This window comes from Sphaerodactylus townsendi, linkage group LG03 (assembly GCF_021028975.2).
Source record: "Sphaerodactylus townsendi isolate TG3544 linkage group LG03, MPM_Stown_v2.3, whole genome shotgun sequence".
NCBI lineage: Eukaryota > Metazoa > Chordata > Lepidosauria > Squamata > Sphaerodactylidae > Sphaerodactylus > Sphaerodactylus townsendi.
In genome coordinates, this window is record NC_059427.1 from 21,190,890 (window position 1) to 21,209,137 (window position 18,248).

An 18,248-nucleotide genomic window follows, 5' to 3' on the forward strand; every position below is an offset into this window, starting at 1 on the left:
AATGATGAATGAATGAATGAATGAATGAATGAATGAATGAATGAATGAATGAATACATACACACACACACACATGCACACATACATACATACATACATACATACATACATACATACATACATACATACACACACGAATGAATGAATGAATGAATGAATGAATGAATGAATGAATGAATGATGAATGAATGAATGAATGAATGAATGAATGAATGAATGAATGAATGAATGAATGAATGAATGAATGAATGAATGAGAGCCTAACAGAAACTTACCAATGAAAAGAATGATCAGGGTCACATTCAGAGCAAGGCTGCATAGCAGAGAAACCCCTAGTGTGATTTTCCAGCATCGGCGGTTCGAGGAGGAATCTGTGGAATTAACTTTTAATCATGCCAAAGCATTAGCTCCATTTCCAGGTTACAGAACGAAAGAAGGCTGCGTGAAAGCTATTCATGCCAGTCCCCAGGTGGGACCTGCAGATCCCCCCCATTTATAACTCATCTCCAGACTCCAGAGATGGAGAAAACCTTTGGAGGTTTGGAGAGTGGACCCTACAGCATTTTACCTCTCTGGGGTCTCTGTCCTCCCCAGACTCCATCCCCAAATCTCCAGGGATTTCCCAATGTGGATATGGATTTATATCCCCCCTTTCTCTCCTGTAGGAGACTCAAAGGGTCTTATAATCTCCTTACCCTTCCCCCCCCCACAACAAACACCCTGTGAGGTGGGTGGGGCTGAGAGAGCTCCCAAGAACTGTGACTAGCCCAAGGTCACCCAGCTGGCATGTGTGGGAGTGCACAGGCTAATCTGAATTCCCCAGATAAGCCTCCACAGCTCAAGCAACAGAGAGGGGAATCAAACCCGGTTCCTCCAGATTAGAATGCACCTGCTCTTAACCACTATGCCACTGCTGCTCCTAAATTTTTAAAAATAAATTTAATAAATTTAATAAATAAATTTAATAAATTTAATAAATAATAAAAATTTAATAAATTTAATAAATAATAAAAAAATTAAAAATGAATTAAAAATTAAAAATGAATTTAAAAAATGAAGGACCCTGATCTGGCATTGCTCTTGCCAGCCAACTAGACAGTGGCTCATGCAGACCAATACCTTCCATCTTTTGTGTGCTGGGTTGCATGTAGGTATCCCTTCGTGTTGGGTCGATAGCCATATATCCATCTTCATCCTCCATTTTCCTTTTTAGGAGTCGTTTTGCAGAGAAATCTAGAGAGAAGCCAAACGGGTGACAGACTATTCCAGAAAGTCAGGTTTTCTGGCTTTGGAAGGGGACCTTCCCTTTCTCCGACTATTTCCTCCAGCCATATGGTTTAGGCTGCATCCCCCTGAAACTCTGCCCTTTCCTTTTCTATCAGCGGTTTGTGGCACTGATAGAAGTGACTGAGGCCAAATCCCCACTGACGATTAAACGCATGATACTCACGCAAAATATCCAGGTTTTGTGCAAAACTCCCCACCGCTTTCCTGCTGATCACGGTTCTGGCACTCCTTGTTCGCCTTCCTGCTGATCACGGTTCTGGCGCTCCTTGTTCGCCTTCCTGCTGATCACGGTTCTGGCGCTCCTTGTTTTTCCCAGATGTACACCTTTCTAAGAAAAAGTGATGGATCCAGATCAGAATGGAGCAGGGGCGAGGACTGGGTGGTTGAATTTCCCGCCGTTGAGAGTGACGTGGAGCCTCCCATCCAATCACGGCGCAGCGGGCTGTGCGCAATGCTGACATAGCCCTTTTTTAAAAATTTGCACCTGTCGAGGCGACGTGGACACGAGCAATGTGGGACCATTTTGTTGACTTCACCTTTACCAAGTATAAGGCAGAACAAAACATTGTGCCCACGCAGTTGCATGGGCACGAACGATTTGAGCCGCGCGGAAATGGAGCTTTGCTTCAACAAGTCGCTCCACCGTTCCGCTCCAAGTCAACCCGCGCGTACGCACGCCGACATGGCTTCCCAATTTTTTTAAAAAAAATTCCCACCCCAAAAACAACGCAACGGCCAATCAGGATAGCTGCTGAGCGGATCTCATGTTCGATTACGCCAGGGGTCTTCAAACTATGGCCCTCCAGATGTTCATGGACTACAATTCCTATCAACTCCTGCCAGCATGGCCAAGCAGTAGGGCTCATGGGAATTGTAGTCTATGAACATCTGGAGGGCCATAGTTTGAAGACCCCTGGATCACGCGATAGTGGGGACTCCTGCATTGCTGCTGCGTTTCTCGAAACCAGGATAGTTGGCTAGACAGAAGCTGCGAAGGGGAGCACGAAACCGCGAGGAAAAGTTGCCGATTCTTTTGAAGCCTGGTTGTATCTAGATTCATTTTCTCAGTGGGGATTCTCCCTGAATGTCATAGGCATATGGGGGGGGGGGATGGCACCCAGGGACAAAACCTGCTCCTGTTCCTCTGGGAGGTACACCCAGAGTGTGTGGTGAATGTGCACATTAGTGGCCACACACCCTCCTCATCCCTGTTCCTACTAATCTAACTTTTGCCTGGTCAGGAACTAGGTCTATGCATGGATGACCAGGTTCCTTGGGTAAGAATCTTTGGTCACAGACTAAGACAGTGGTGGCGAACCTTTGGCACTCCAGATGTTATGGACTACAATTCCCATCAGCCCCTGCCAATTGGCCATACTGGCAGGGGATGATGGGAATTGTAGTCCATAACATCTGGAGAGCCAAAGGTTCGCCACCACAGGACTAAGATCTTTAAAAAAAGAAAAAAATTAATTCACTGACAAAACATTTCTAATTTCCAGGAGCAAAATCATCCCAGAACATTAGCAGGAATGTTAAGAGAAACTAGAGACAAATCACTGGGTGCGCCTTGATCCCCCCCACCCCCCCCCCCCCGCACCCCCCCCCCCCCCCACCCCCCCCCCCCCCCACCCCCCCCCCCCCCCACCCCCCCCCCCCCCCACCCCCCCCCCCCCCCACCCCCCCCCCCCCCCACCCCCCCCCCCCCCCACCCCCCCCCCCCCCCACCCCCCCCCCCCCCCACCCCCCCCCCCCCCCACCCCCCCCCCCCCCCACCCCCCCCCCCCCCCACCCCCCCCCCCCCCCACCCCCCCCCCCCCCCACCCCCCCCCCCCCCCACCCCCCCCCCCCCCCACCCCCCCCCCCCCCCACCCCCCCCCCCCCCCACCCCCCCCCCCCCCCACCCCCCCCCCCCCCCACCCCCCCCCCCCCCCACCCCCCCCCCCCCCCACCCCCCCCCCCCCCCACCCCCCCCCCCCCCCACCCCCCCCCCCCCCCACCCCCCCCCCCCCCCACCCCCCCCCCCCCCCACCCCCCCCCCCCCCCACCCCCCCCCCCCCCCACCCCCCCCCCCCCCCACCCCCCCCCCCCCCCACCCCCCCCCCCCCCCACCCCCCCCCCCCCCCACCCCCCCCCCCCCCCACCCCCCCCCCCCCCCACCCCCCCCCCCCCCCACCCCCCCCCCCCCCCACCCCCCCCCCCCCCCACCCCCCCCCCCCCCCACCCCCCCCCCCCCCCACCCCCCCCCCCCCCCACCCCCCCCCCCCCCCACCCCCCCCCCCCCCCACCCCCCCCCCCCCCCACCCCCCCCCCCCCCCACCCCCCCCCCCCCCCACCCCCCCCCCCCCCCACCCCCCCCCCCCCCCACCCCCCCCCCCCCCCACCCCCCCCCCCCCCCACCCCCCCCCCCCCCCACCCCCCCCCCCCCCCACCCCCCCCCCCCCCCACCCCCCCCCCCCCCCACCCCCCCCCCCCCCCACCCCCCCCCCCCCCCACCCCCCCCCCCCCCCACCCCCCCCCCCCCCCACCCCCCCCCCCCCCCACCCCCCCCCCCCCCCACCCCCCCCCCCCCCCACCCCCCCCCCCCCCCACCCCCCCCCCCCCCCACCCCCCCCCCCCCCCACCCCCCCCCCCCCCCACCCCCCCCCCCCCCCACCCCCCCCCCCCCCCACCCCCCCCCCCCCCCACCCCCCCCCCCCCCCACCCCCCCCCCCCCCCACCCCCCCCCCCCCCCACCCCCCCCCCCCCCCACCCCCCCCCCCCCCCACCCCCCCCCCCCCCCACCCCCCCCCCCCCCCACCCCCCCCCCCCCCCACCCCCCCCCCCCCCCACCCCCCCCCCCCCCCACCCCCCCCCCCCCCCACCCCCCCCCCCCCCCACCCCCCCCCCCCCCCACCCCCCCCCCCCCCCACCCCCCCCCCCCCCCACCCCCCCCCCCCCCCACCCCCCCCCCCCCCCACCCCCCCCCCCCCCCACCCCCCCCCCCCCCCACCCCCCCCCCCCCCCACCCCCCCCCCCCCCCACCCCCCCCCCCCCCCACCCCCCCCCCCCCCCACCCCCCCCCCCCCCCACCCCCCCCCCCCCCCACCCCCCCCCCCCCCCACCCCCCCCCCCCCCCACCCCCCCCCCCCCCCACCCCCCCCCCCCCCCACCCCCCCCCCCCCCCACCCCCCCCCCCCCCCACCCCCCCCCCCCCCCACCCCCCCCCCCCCCCACCCCCCCCCCCCCCCACCCCCCCCCCCCCCCACCCCCCCCCCCCCCCACCCCCCCCCCCCCCCACCCCCCCCCCCCCCCACCCCCCCCCCCCCCCACCCCCCCCCCCCCCCACCCCCCCCCCCCCCCACCCCCCCCCCCCCCCACCCCCCCCCCCCCCCACCCCCCCCCCCCCCCACCCCCCCCCCCCCCCACCCCCCCCCCCCCCCACCCCCCCCCCCCCCCACCCCCCCCCCCCCCCACCCCCCCCCCCCCCCACCCCCCCCCCCCCCCACCCCCCCCCCCCCCCACCCCCCCCCCCCCCCACCCCCCCCCCCCCCCACCCCCCCCCCCCCCCACCCCCCCCCCCCCCCACCCCCCCCCCCCCCCACCCCCCCCCCCCCCCACCCCCCCCCCCCCCCACCCCCCCCCCCCCCCACCCCCCCCCCCCCCCACCCCCCCCCCCCCCCACCCCCCCCCCCCCCCACCCCCCCCCCCCCCCACCCCCCCCCCCCCCCACCCCCCCCCCCCCCCACCCCCCCCCCCCCCCACCCCCCCCCCCCCCCACCCCCCCCCCCCCCCACCCCCCCCCCCCCCCACCCCCCCCCCCCCCCACCCCCCCCCCCCCCCACCCCCCCCCCCCCCCACCCCCCCCCCCCCCCACCCCCCCCCCCCCCCACCCCCCCCCCCCCCCACCCCCCCCCCCCCCCACCCCCCCCCCCCCCCACCCCCCCCCCCCCCCACCCCCCCCCCCCCCCACCCCCCCCCCCCCCCACCCCCCCCCCCCCCCACCCCCCCCCCCCCCCACCCCCCCCCCCCCCCACCCCCCCCCCCCCCCACCCCCCCCCCCCCCCACCCCCCCCCCCCCCCACCCCCCCCCCCCCCCACCCCCCCCCCCCCCCACCCCCCCCCCCCCCCACCCCCCCCCCCCCCCACCCCCCCCCCCCCCCACCCCCCCCCCCCCCCACCCCCCCCCCCCCCCACCCCCCCCCCCCCCCACCCCCCCCCCCCCCCACCCCCCCCCCCCCCCACCCCCCCCCCCCCCCACCCCCCCCCCCCCCCACCCCCCCCCCCCCCCACCCCCCCCCCCCCCCACCCCCCCCCCCCCCCACCCCCCCCCCCCCCCACCCCCCCCCCCCCCCACCCCCCCCCCCCCCCACCCCCCCCCCCCCCCACCCCCCCCCCCCCCCACCCCCCCCCCCCCCCACCCCCCCCCCCCCCCACCCCCCCCCCCCCCCACCCCCCCCCCCCCCCACCCCCCCCCCCCCCCACCCCCCCCCCCCCCCACCCCCCCCCCCCCCCACCCCCCCCCCCCCCCACCCCCCCCCCCCCCCACCCCCCCCCCCCCCCACCCCCCCCCCCCCCCACCCCCCCCCCCCCCCACCCCCCCCCCCCCCCACCCCCCCCCCCCCCCACCCCCCCCCCCCCCCACCCCCCCCCCCCCCCACCCCCCCCCCCCCCCACCCCCCCCCCCCCCCACCCCCCCCCCCCCCCACCCCCCCCCCCCCCCACCCCCCCCCCCCCCCACCCCCCCCCCCCCCCACCCCCCCCCCCCCCCACCCCCCCCCCCCCCCACCCCCCCCCCCCCCCACCCCCCCCCCCCCCCACCCCCCCCCCCCCCCACCCCCCCCCCCCCCCACCCCCCCCCCCCCCCACCCCCCCCCCCCCCCACCCCCCCCCCCCCCCACCCCCCCCCCCCCCCACCCCCCCCCCCCCCCACCCCCCCCCCCCCCCACCCCCCCCCCCCCCCACCCCCCCCCCCCCCCACCCCCCCCCCCCCCCACCCCCCCCCCCCCCCACCCCCCCCCCCCCCCACCCCCCCCCCCCCCCACCCCCCCCCCCCCCCACCCCCCCCCCCCCCCACCCCCCCCCCCCCCCACCCCCCCCCCCCCCCACCCCCCCCCCCCCCCACCCCCCCCCCCCCCCACCCCCCCCCCCCCCCACCCCCCCCCCCCCCCACCCCCCCCCCCCCCCACCCCCCCCCCCCCCCACCCCCCCCCCCCCCCACCCCCCCCCCCCCCCACCCCCCCCCCCCCCCACCCCCCCCCCCCCCCACCCCCCCCCCCCCCCACCCCCCCCCCCCCCCACCCCCCCCCCCCCCCACCCCCCCCCCCCCCCACCCCCCCCCCCCCCCACCCCCCCCCCCCCCCACCCCCCCCCCCCCCCACCCCCCCCCCCCCCCACCCCCCCCCCCCCCCACCCCCCCCCCCCCCCACCCCCCCCCCCCCCCACCCCCCCCCCCCCCCACCCCCCCCCCCCCCCACCCCCCCCCCCCCCCACCCCCCCCCCCCCCCACCCCCCCCCCCCCCCACCCCCCCCCCCCCCCACCCCCCCCCCCCCCCACCCCCCCCCCCCCCCACCCCCCCCCCCCCCCACCCCCCCCCCCCCCCACCCCCCCCCCCCCCCACCCCCCCCCCCCCCCACCCCCCCCCCCCCCCACCCCCCCCCCCCCCCACCCCCCCCCCCCCCCACCCCCCCCCCCCCCCACCCCCCCCCCCCCCCACCCCCCCCCCCCCCCACCCCCCCCCCCCCCCACCCCCCCCCCCCCCCACCCCCCCCCCCCCCCACCCCCCCCCCCCCCCACCCCCCCCCCCCCCCACCCCCCCCCCCCCCCACCCCCCCCCCCCCCCACCCCCCCCCCCCCCCACCCCCCCCCCCCCCCACCCCCCCCCCCCCCCACCCCCCCCCCCCCCCACCCCCCCCCCCCCCCACCCCCCCCCCCCCCCACCCCCCCCCCCCCCCACCCCCCCCCCCCCCCACCCCCCCCCCCCCCCACCCCCCCCCCCCCCCACCCCCCCCCCCCCCCACCCCCCCCCCCCCCCACCCCCCCCCCCCCCCACCCCCCCCCCCCCCCACCCCCCCCCCCCCCCACCCCCCCCCCCCCCCACCCCCCCCCCCCCCCACCCCCCCCCCCCCCCACCCCCCCCCCCCCCCACCCCCCCCCCCCCCCACCCCCCCCCCCCCCCACCCCCCCCCCCCCCCACCCCCCCCCCCCCCCACCCCCCCCCCCCCCCACCCCCCCCCCCCCCCACCCCCCCCCCCCCCCACCCCCCCCCCCCCCCACCCCCCCCCCCCCCCACCCCCCCCCCCCCCCACCCCCCCCCCCCCCCACCCCCCCCCCCCCCCACCCCCCCCCCCCCCCACCCCCCCCCCCCCCCACCCCCCCCCCCCCCCACCCCCCCCCCCCCCCACCCCCCCCCCCCCCCACCCCCCCCCCCCCCCACCCCCCCCCCCCCCCACCCCCCCCCCCCCCCACCCCCCCCCCCCCCCACCCCCCCCCCCCCCCACCCCCCCCCCCCCCCACCCCCCCCCCCCCCCACCCCCCCCCCCCCCCACCCCCCCCCCCCCCCACCCCCCCCCCCCCCCACCCCCCCCCCCCCCCACCCCCCCCCCCCCCCACCCCCCCCCCCCCCCACCCCCCCCCCCCCCCACCCCCCCCCCCCCCCACCCCCCCCCCCCCCCACCCCCCCCCCCCCCCACCCCCCCCCCCCCCCACCCCCCCCCCCCCCCACCCCCCCCCCCCCCCACCCCCCCCCCCCCCCACCCCCCCCCCCCCCCACCCCCCCCCCCCCCCACCCCCCCCCCCCCCCACCCCCCCCCCCCCCCACCCCCCCCCCCCCCCACCCCCCCCCCCCCCCACCCCCCCCCCCCCCCACCCCCCCCCCCCCCCACCCCCCCCCCCCCCCACCCCCCCCCCCCCCCACCCCCCCCCCCCCCCACCCCCCCCCCCCCCCACCCCCCCCCCCCCCCACCCCCCCCCCCCCCCACCCCCCCCCCCCCCCACCCCCCCCCCCCCCCACCCCCCCCCCCCCCCACCCCCCCCCCCCCCCACCCCCCCCCCCCCCCACCCCCCCCCCCCCCCACCCCCCCCCCCCCCCACCCCCCCCCCCCCCCACCCCCCCCCCCCCCCACCCCCCCCCCCCCCCACCCCCCCCCCCCCCCACCCCCCCCCCCCCCCACCCCCCCCCCCCCCCACCCCCCCCCCCCCCCACCCCCCCCCCCCCCCACCCCCCCCCCCCCCCACCCCCCCCCCCCCCCACCCCCCCCCCCCCCCACCCCCCCCCCCCCCCACCCCCCCCCCCCCCCACCCCCCCCCCCCCCCACCCCCCCCCCCCCCCACCCCCCCCCCCCCCCACCCCCCCCCCCCCCCACCCCCCCCCCCCCCCACCCCCCCCCCCCCCCACCCCCCCCCCCCCCCACCCCCCCCCCCCCCCACCCCCCCCCCCCCCCACCCCCCCCCCCCCCCACCCCCCCCCCCCCCCACCCCCCCCCCCCCCCACCCCCCCCCCCCCCCACCCCCCCCCCCCCCCACCCCCCCCCCCCCCCACCCCCCCCCCCCCCCACCCCCCCCCCCCCCCACCCCCCCCCCCCCCCACCCCCCCCCCCCCCCACCCCCCCCCCCCCCCACCCCCCCCCCCCCCCACCCCCCCCCCCCCCCACCCCCCCCCCCCCCCACCCCCCCCCCCCCCCACCCCCCCCCCCCCCCACCCCCCCCCCCCCCCACCCCCCCCCCCCCCCACCCCCCCCCCCCCCCACCCCCCCCCCCCCCCACCCCCCCCCCCCCCCACCCCCCCCCCCCCCCACCCCCCCCCCCCCCCACCCCCCCCCCCCCCCACCCCCCCCCCCCCCCACCCCCCCCCCCCCCCACCCCCCCCCCCCCCCACCCCCCCCCCCCCCCACCCCCCCCCCCCCCCACCCCCCCCCCCCCCCACCCCCCCCCCCCCCCACCCCCCCCCCCCCCCACCCCCCCCCCCCCCCACCCCCCCCCCCCCCCACCCCCCCCCCCCCCCACCCCCCCCCCCCCCCACCCCCCCCCCCCCCCACCCCCCCCCCCCCCCACCCCCCCCCCCCCCCACCCCCCCCCCCCCCCACCCCCCCCCCCCCCCACCCCCCCCCCCCCCCACCCCCCCCCCCCCCCACCCCCCCCCCCCCCCACCCCCCCCCCCCCCCACCCCCCCCCCCCCCCACCCCCCCCCCCCCCCACCCCCCCCCCCCCCCACCCCCCCCCCCCCCCACCCCCCCCCCCCCCCACCCCCCCCCCCCCCCACCCCCCCCCCCCCCCACCCCCCCCCCCCCCCACCCCCCCCCCCCCCCACCCCCCCCCCCCCCCACCCCCCCCCCCCCCCACCCCCCCCCCCCCCCACCCCCCCCCCCCCCCACCCCCCCCCCCCCCCACCCCCCCCCCCCCCCACCCCCCCCCCCCCCCACCCCCCCCCCCCCCCACCCCCCCCCCCCCCCACCCCCCCCCCCCCCCACCCCCCCCCCCCCCCACCCCCCCCCCCCCCCACCCCCCCCCCCCCCCACCCCCCCCCCCCCCCACCCCCCCCCCCCCCCACCCCCCCCCCCCCCCACCCCCCCCCCCCCCCACCCCCCCCCCCCCCCACCCCCCCCCCCCCCCACCCCCCCCCCCCCCCACCCCCCCCCCCCCCCACCCCCCCCCCCCCCCACCCCCCCCCCCCCCCACCCCCCCCCCCCCCCACCCCCCCCCCCCCCCACCCCCCCCCCCCCCCACCCCCCCCCCCCCCCACCCCCCCCCCCCCCCACCCCCCCCCCCCCCCACCCCCCCCCCCCCCCACCCCCCCCCCCCCCCACCCCCCCCCCCCCCCACCCCCCCCCCCCCCCACCCCCCCCCCCCCCCACCCCCCCCCCCCCCCACCCCCCCCCCCCCCCACCCCCCCCCCCCCCCACCCCCCCCCCCCCCCACCCCCCCCCCCCCCCACCCCCCCCCCCCCCCACCCCCCCCCCCCCCCACCCCCCCCCCCCCCCACCCCCCCCCCCCCCCACCCCCCCCCCCCCCCACCCCCCCCCCCCCCCACCCCCCCCCCCCCCCACCCCCCCCCCCCCCCACCCCCCCCCCCCCCCACCCCCCCCCCCCCCCACCCCCCCCCCCCCCCACCCCCCCCCCCCCCCACCCCCCCCCCCCCCCACCCCCCCCCCCCCCCACCCCCCCCCCCCCCCACCCCCCCCCCCCCCCACCCCCCCCCCCCCCCACCCCCCCCCCCCCCCACCCCCCCCCCCCCCCACCCCCCCCCCCCCCCACCCCCCCCCCCCCCCACCCCCCCCCCCCCCCACCCCCCCCCCCCCCCACCCCCCCCCCCCCCCACCCCCCCCCCCCCCCACCCCCCCCCCCCCCCACCCCCCCCCCCCCCCACCCCCCCCCCCCCCCACCCCCCCCCCCCCCCACCCCCCCCCCCCCCCACCCCCCCCCCCCCCCACCCCCCCCCCCCCCCACCCCCCCCCCCCCCCACCCCCCCCCCCCCCCACCCCCCCCCCCCCCCACCCCCCCCCCCCCCCACCCCCCCCCCCCCCCACCCCCCCCCCCCCCCACCCCCCCCCCCCCCCACCCCCCCCCCCCCCCACCCCCCCCCCCCCCCACCCCCCCCCCCCCCCACCCCCCCCCCCCCCCACCCCCCCCCCCCCCCACCCCCCCCCCCCCCCACCCCCCCCCCCCCCCACCCCCCCCCCCCCCCACCCCCCCCCCCCCCCACCCCCCCCCCCCCCCACCCCCCCCCCCCCCCACCCCCCCCCCCCCCCACCCCCCCCCCCCCCCACCCCCCCCCCCCCCCACCCCCCCCCCCCCCCACCCCCCCCCCCCCCCACCCCCCCCCCCCCCCACCCCCCCCCCCCCCCACCCCCCCCCCCCCCCACCCCCCCCCCCCCCCACCCCCCCCCCCCCCCACCCCCCCCCCCCCCCACCCCCCCCCCCCCCCACCCCCCCCCCCCCCCACCCCCCCCCCCCCCCACCCCCCCCCCCCCCCACCCCCCCCCCCCCCCACCCCCCCCCCCCCCCACCCCCCCCCCCCCCCACCCCCCCCCCCCCCCACCCCCCCCCCCCCCCACCCCCCCCCCCCCCCACCCCCCCCCCCCCCCACCCCCCCCCCCCCCCACCCCCCCCCCCCCCCACCCCCCCCCCCCCCCACCCCCCCCCCCCCCCACCCCCCCCCCCCCCCACCCCCCCCCCCCCCCACCCCCCCCCCCCCCCACCCCCCCCCCCCCCCACCCCCCCCCCCCCCCACCCCCCCCCCCCCCCACCCCCCCCCCCCCCCACCCCCCCCCCCCCCCACCCCCCCCCCCCCCCACCCCCCCCCCCCCCCACCCCCCCCCCCCCCCACCCCCCCCCCCCCCCACCCCCCCCCCCCCCCACCCCCCCCCCCCCCCACCCCCCCCCCCCCCCACCCCCCCCCCCCCCCACCCCCCCCCCCCCCCACCCCCCCCCCCCCCCACCCCCCCCCCCCCCCACCCCCCCCCCCCCCCACCCCCCCCCCCCCCCACCCCCCCCCCCCCCCACCCCCCCCCCCCCCCACCCCCCCCCCCCCCCACCCCCCCCCCCCCCCACCCCCCCCCCCCCCCACCCCCCCCCCCCCCCACCCCCCCCCCCCCCCACCCCCCCCCCCCCCCACCCCCCCCCCCCCCCACCCCCCCCCCCCCCCACCCCCCCCCCCCCCCACCCCCCCCCCCCCCCACCCCCCCCCCCCCCCACCCCCCCCCCCCCCCACCCCCCCCCCCCCCCACCCCCCCCCCCCCCCACCCCCCCCCCCCCCCACCCCCCCCCCCCCCCACCCCCCCCCCCCCCCACCCCCCCCCCCCCCCACCCCCCCCCCCCCCCACCCCCCCCCCCCCCCACCCCCCCCCCCCCCCACCCCCCCCCCCCCCCACCCCCCCCCCCCCCCACCCCCCCCCCCCCCCACCCCCCCCCCCCCCCACCCCCCCCCCCCCCCACCCCCCCCCCCCCCCACCCCCCCCCCCCCCCACCCCCCCCCCCCCCCACCCCCCCCCCCCCCCACCCCCCCCCCCCCCCACCCCCCCCCCCCCCCACCCCCCCCCCCCCCCACCCCCCCCCCCCCCCACCCCCCCCCCCCCCCACCCCCCCCCCCCCCCACCCCCCCCCCCCCCCACCCCCCCCCCCCCCCACCCCCCCCCCCCCCCACCCCCCCCCCCCCCCACCCCCCCCCCCCCCCACCCCCCCCCCCCCCCACCCCCCCCCCCCCCCACCCCCCCCCCCCCCCACCCCCCCCCCCCCCCACCCCCCCCCCCCCCCACCCCCCCCCCCCCCCACCCCCCCCCCCCCCCACCCCCCCCCCCCCCCACCCCCCCCCCCCCCCACCCCCCCCCCCCCCCACCCCCCCCCCCCCCCACCCCCCCCCCCCCCCACCCCCCCCCCCCCCCACCCCCCCCCCCCCCCACCCCCCCCCCCCCCCACCCCCCCCCCCCCCCACCCCCCCCCCCCCCCACCCCCCCCCCCCCCCACCCCCCCCCCCCCCCACCCCCCCCCCCCCCCACCCCCCCCCCCCCCCACCCCCCCCCCCCCCCACCCCCCCCCCCCCCCACCCCCCCCCCCCCCCACCCCCCCCCCCCCCCACCCCCCCCCCCCCCCACCCCCCCCCCCCCCCACCCCCCCCCCCCCCCACCCCCCCCCCCCCCCACCCCCCCCCCCCCCCACCCCCCCCCCCCCCCACCCCCCCCCCCCCCCACCCCCCCCCCCCCCCACCCCCCCCCCCCCCCACCCCCCCCCCCCCCCACCCCCCCCCCCCCCCACCCCCCCCCCCCCCCACCCCCCCCCCCCCCCACCCCCCCCCCCCCCCACCCCCCCCCCCCCCCACCCCCCCCCCCCCCCACCCCCCCCCCCCCCCACCCCCCCCCCCCCCCACCCCCCCCCCCCCCCACCCCCCCCCCCCCCCACCCCCCCCCCCCCCCACCCCCCCCCCCCCCCACCCCCCCCCCCCCCCACCCCCCCCCCCCCCCACCCCCCCCCCCCCCCACCCCCCCCCCCCCCCACCCCCCCCCCCCCCCACCCCCCCCCCCCCCCACCCCCCCCCCCCCCCACCCCCCCCCCCCCCCACCCCCCCCCCCCCCCACCCCCCCCCCCCCCCACCCCCCCCCCCCCCCACCCCCCCCCCCCCCCACCCCCCCCCCCCCCCACCCCCCCCCCCCCCCACCCCCCCCCCCCCCCACCCCCCCCCCCCCCCACCCCCCCCCCCCCCCACCCCCCCCCCCCCCCACCCCCCCCCCCCCCCACCCCCCCCCCCCCCCACCCCCCCCCCCCCCCACCCCCCCCCCCCCCCACCCCCCCCCCCCCCCACCCCCCCCCCCCCCCACCCCCCCCCCCCCCCACCCCCCCCCCCCCCCACCCCCCCCCCCCCCCACCCCCCCCCCCCCCCACCCCCCCCCCCCCCCACCCCCCCCCCCCCCCACCCCCCCCCCCCCCCACCCCCCCCCCCCCCCACCCCCCCCCCCCCCCACCCCCCCCCCCCCCCACCCCCCCCCCCCCCCACCCCCCCCCCCCCCCACCCCCCCCCCCCCCCACCCCCCCCCCCCCCCACCCCCCCCCCCCCCCACCCCCCCCCCCCCCCACCCCCCCCCCCCCCCACCCCCCCCCCCCCCCACCCCCCCCCCCCCCCACCCCCCCCCCCCCCCACCCCCCCCCCCCCCCACCCCCCCCCCCCCCCACCCCCCCCCCCCCCCACCCCCCCCCCCCCCCACCCCCCCCCCCCCCCACCCCCCCCCCCCCCCACCCCCCCCCCCCCCCACCCCCCCCCCCCCCCACCCCCCCCCCCCCCCACCCCCCCCCCCCCCCACCCCCCCCCCCCCCCACCCCCCCCCCCCCCCACCCCCCCCCCCCCCCACCCCCCCCCCCCCCCACCCCCCCCCCCCCCCACCCCCCCCCCCCCCCACCCCCCCCCCCCCCCACCCCCCCCCCCCCCCACCCCCCCCCCCCCCCACCCCCCCCCCCCCCCACCCCCCCCCCCCCCCACCCCCCCCCCCCCCCACCCCCCCCCCCCCCCACCCCCCCCCCCCCCCACCCCCCCCCCCCCCCACCCCCCCCCCCCCCCACCCCCCCCCCCCCCCACCCCCCCCCCCCCCCACCCCCCCCCCCCCCCACCCCCCCCCCCCCCCACCCCCCCCCCCCCCCACCCCCCCCCCCCCCCACCCCCCCCCCCCCCCACCCCCCCCCCCCCCCACCCCCCCCCCCCCCCACCCCCCCCCCCCCCCACCCCCCCCCCCCCCCACCCCCCCCCCCCCCCACCCCCCCCCCCCCCCACCCCCCCCCCCCCCCACCCCCCCCCCCCCCCACCCCCCCCCCCCCCCACCCCCCCCCCCCCCCACCCCCCCCCCCCCCCACCCCCCCCCCCCCCCACCCCCCCCCCCCCCCACCCCCCCCCCCCCCCACCCCCCCCCCCCCCCACCCCCCCCCCCCCCCACCCCCCCCCCCCCCCACCCCCCCCCCCCCCCACCCCCCCCCCCCCCCACCCCCCCCCCCCCCCACCCCCCCCCCCCCCCACCCCCCCCCCCCCCCACCCCCCCCCCCCCCCACCCCCCCCCCCCCCCACCCCCCCCCCCCCCCACCCCCCCCCCCCCCCACCCCCCCCCCCCCCCACCCCCCCCCCCCCCCACCCCCCCCCCCCCCCACCCCCCCCCCCCCCCACCCCCCCCCCCCCCCACCCCCCCCCCCCCCCACCCCCCCCCCCCCCCACCCCCCCCCCCCCCCACCCCCCCCCCCCCCCACCCCCCCCCCCCCCCACCCCCCCCCCCCCCCACCCCCCCCCCCCCCCACCCCCCCCCCCCCCCACCCCCCCCCCCCCCCACCCCCCCCCCCCCCCACCCCCCCCCCCCCCCACCCCCCCCCCCCCCCACCCCCCCCCCCCCCCACCCCCCCCCCCCCCCACCCCCCCCCCCCCCCACCCCCCCCCCCCCCCACCCCCCCCCCCCCCCACCCCCCCCCCCCCCCACCCCCCCCCCCCCCCACCCCCCCCCCCCCCCACCCCCCCCCCCCCCCACCCCCCCCCCCCCCCACCCCCCCCCCCCCCCACCCCCCCCCCCCCCCACCCCCCCCCCCCCCCACCCCCCCCCCCCCCCACCCCCCCCCCCCCCCACCCCCCCCCCCCCCCACCCCCCCCCCCCCCCACCCCCCCCCCCCCCCACCCCCCCCCCCCCCCACCCCCCCCCCCCCCCACCCCCCCCCCCCCCCACCCCCCCCCCCCCCCACCCCCCCCCCCCCCCACCCCCCCCCCCCCCCACCCCCCCCCCCCCCCACCCCCCCCCCCCCCCACCCCCCCCCCCCCCCACCCCCCCCCCCCCCCACCCCCCCCCCCCCCCACCCCCCCCCCCCCCCACCCCCCCCCCCCCCCACCCCCCCCCCCCCCCACCCCCCCCCCCCCCCACCCCCCCCCCCCCCCACCCCCCCCCCCCCCCACCCCCCCCCCCCCCCACCCCCCCCCCCCCCCACCCCCCCCCCCCCCCACCCCCCCCCCCCCCCACCCCCCCCCCCCCCCACCCCCCCCCCCCCCCACCCCCCCCCCCCCCCACCCCCCCCCCCCCCCACCCCCCCCCCCCCCCACCCCCCCCCCCCCCCACCCCCCCCCCCCCCCACCCCCCCCCCCCCCCACCCCCCCCCCCCCCCACCCCCCCCCCCCCCCACCCCCCCCCCCCCCCACCCCCCCCCCCCCCCACCCCCCCCCCCCCCCACCCCCCCCCCCCCCCACCCCCCCCCCCCCCCACCCCCCCCCCCCCCCACCCCCCCCCCCCCCCACCCCCCCCCCCCCCCACCCCCCCCCCCCCCCACCCCCCCCCCCCCCCACCCCCCCCCCCCCCCACCCCCCCCCCCCCCCACCCCCCCCCCCCCCCACCCCCCCCCCCCCCCACCCCCCCCCCCCCCCACCCCCCCCCCCCCCCACCCCCCCCCCCCCCCACCCCCCCCCCCCCCCACCCCCCCCCCCCCCCACCCCCCCCCCCCCCCACCCCCCCCCCCCCCCACCCCCCCCCCCCCCCACCCCCCCCCCCCCCCACCCCCCCCCCCCCCCACCCCCCCCCCCCCCCACCCCCCCCCCCCCCCACCCCCCCCCCCCCCCACCCCCCCCCCCCCCCACCCCCCCCCCCCCCCACCCCCCCCCCCCCCCACCCCCCCCCCCCCCCACCCCCCCCCCCCCCCACCCCCCCCCCCCCCCACCCCCCCCCCCCCCCACCCCCCCCCCCCCCCACCCCCCCCCCCCCCCACCCCCCCCCCCCCCCACCCCCCCCCCCCCCCACCCCCCCCCCCCCCCACCCCCCCCCCCCCCCACCCCCCCCCCCCCCCACCCCCCCCCCCCCCCACCCCCCCCCCCCCCCACCCCCCCCCCCCCCCACCCCCCCCCCCCCCCACCCCCCCCCCCCCCCACCCCCCCCCCCCCCCACCCCCCCCCCCCCCCACCCCCCCCCCCCCCCACCCCCCCCCCCCCCCACCCCCCCCCCCCCCCACCCCCCCCCCCCCCCACCCCCCCCCCCCCCCACCCCCCCCCCCCCCCACCCCCCCCCCCCCCCACCCCCCCCCCCCCCCACCCCCCCCCCCCCCCACCCCCCCCCCCCCCCACCCCCCCCCCCCCCCACCCCCCCCCCCCCCCACCCCCCCCCCCCCCCACCCCCCCCCCCCCCCACCCCCCCCCCCCCCCACCCCCCCCCCCCCCCACCCCCCCCCCCCCCCACCCCCCCCCCCCCCCACCCCCCCCCCCCCCCACCCCCCCCCCCCCCCACCCCCCCCCCCCCCCACCCCCCCCCCCCCCCACCCCCCCCCCCCCCCACCCCCCCCCCCCCCCACCCCCCCCCCCCCCCACCCCCCCCCCCCCCCACCCCCCCCCCCCCCCACCCCCCCCCCCCCCCACCCCCCCCCCCCCCCACCCCCCCCCCCCCCCACCCCCCCCCCCCCCCACCCCCCCCCCCCCCCACCCCCCCCCCCCCCCACCCCCCCCCCCCCCCACCCCCCCCCCCCCCCACCCCCCCCCCCCCCCACCCCCCCCCCCCCCCACCCCCCCCCCCCCCCACCCCCCCCCCCCCCCACCCCCCCCCCCCCCCACCCCCCCCCCCCCCCACCCCCCCCCCCCCCCACCCCCCCCCCCCCCCACCCCCCCCCCCCCCCACCCCCCCCCCCCCCCACCCCCCCCCCCCCCCACCCCCCCCCCCCCCCACCCCCCCCCCCCCCCACCCCCCCCCCCCCCCACCCCCCCCCCCCCCCACCCCCCCCCCCCCCCACCCCCCCCCCCCCCCACCCCCCCCCCCCCCCACCCCCCCCCCCCCCCACCCCCCCCCCCCCCCACCCCCCCCCCCCCCCACCCCCCCCCCCCCCCACCCCCCCCCCCCCCCACCCCCCCCCCCCCCCACCCCCCCCCCCCCCCACCCCCCCCCCCCCCCACCCCCCCCCCCCCCCACCCCCCCCCCCCCCCACCCCCCCCCCCCCCCACCCCCCCCCCCCCCCACCCCCCCCCCCCCCCACCCCCCCCCCCCCCCACCCCCCCCCCCCCCCACCCCCCCCCCCCCCCACCCCCCCCCCCCCCCACCCCCCCCCCCCCCCACCCCCCCCCCCCCCCACCCCCCCCCCCCCCCACCCCCCCCCCCCCCCACCCCCCCCCCCCCCCAATGAGGTGGGTGGGGCTGAGAGAGCTCCGAGAAGCTGTGACTAGCCCAAGGTCACCCAGCTGGCGTGTGTGGGAGAGCCCAGGCTAATCTGAATTCCCCAGATAAGCCTCCACAGCTCAGGCGGCAGAGCGGAGAATCAAACCCGGTTCCTCCAGATTAGATACACGAGCTCTTAACCTCCTACGCCACTGCTGCTCAATAGTGGCATTTGCAGTAAAACCCGTCTTGAAATTTTGGTGACCGTGGTATCATAGACAAAACGTTATGCCTTTTTGAATTGATTGCTCTTTAGAACAGGCCGTGATCATGTATAGCAGTGATTGCTTTTTATAACTAACCCCTTTCCTCCTGTTAAGTATACAGCAAGGCACTGAGCCAGCAAGGTGT

The 18,248-nt window shown here is 85.2% G+C and overlaps 1 long non-coding RNA gene across 1 annotated transcript; it reads right to left on the reverse strand.

Annotated features, from left to right (window-relative positions):
* Nucleotides 1-280: 280 nt before the first annotated feature.
* LOC125430008 lies at nt 281-1,602 on the reverse strand. The gene is made up of 3 exons (XR_007244081.1): nt 1,450-1,602; nt 1,119-1,232; nt 281-382 (listed from the first exon to the last, which is right to left on the reverse strand). It is a non-coding gene; the product is annotated as an uncharacterized LOC125430008 (long non-coding RNA).
* Nucleotides 1,603-18,248: the final 16,646 nt, after the last annotated feature.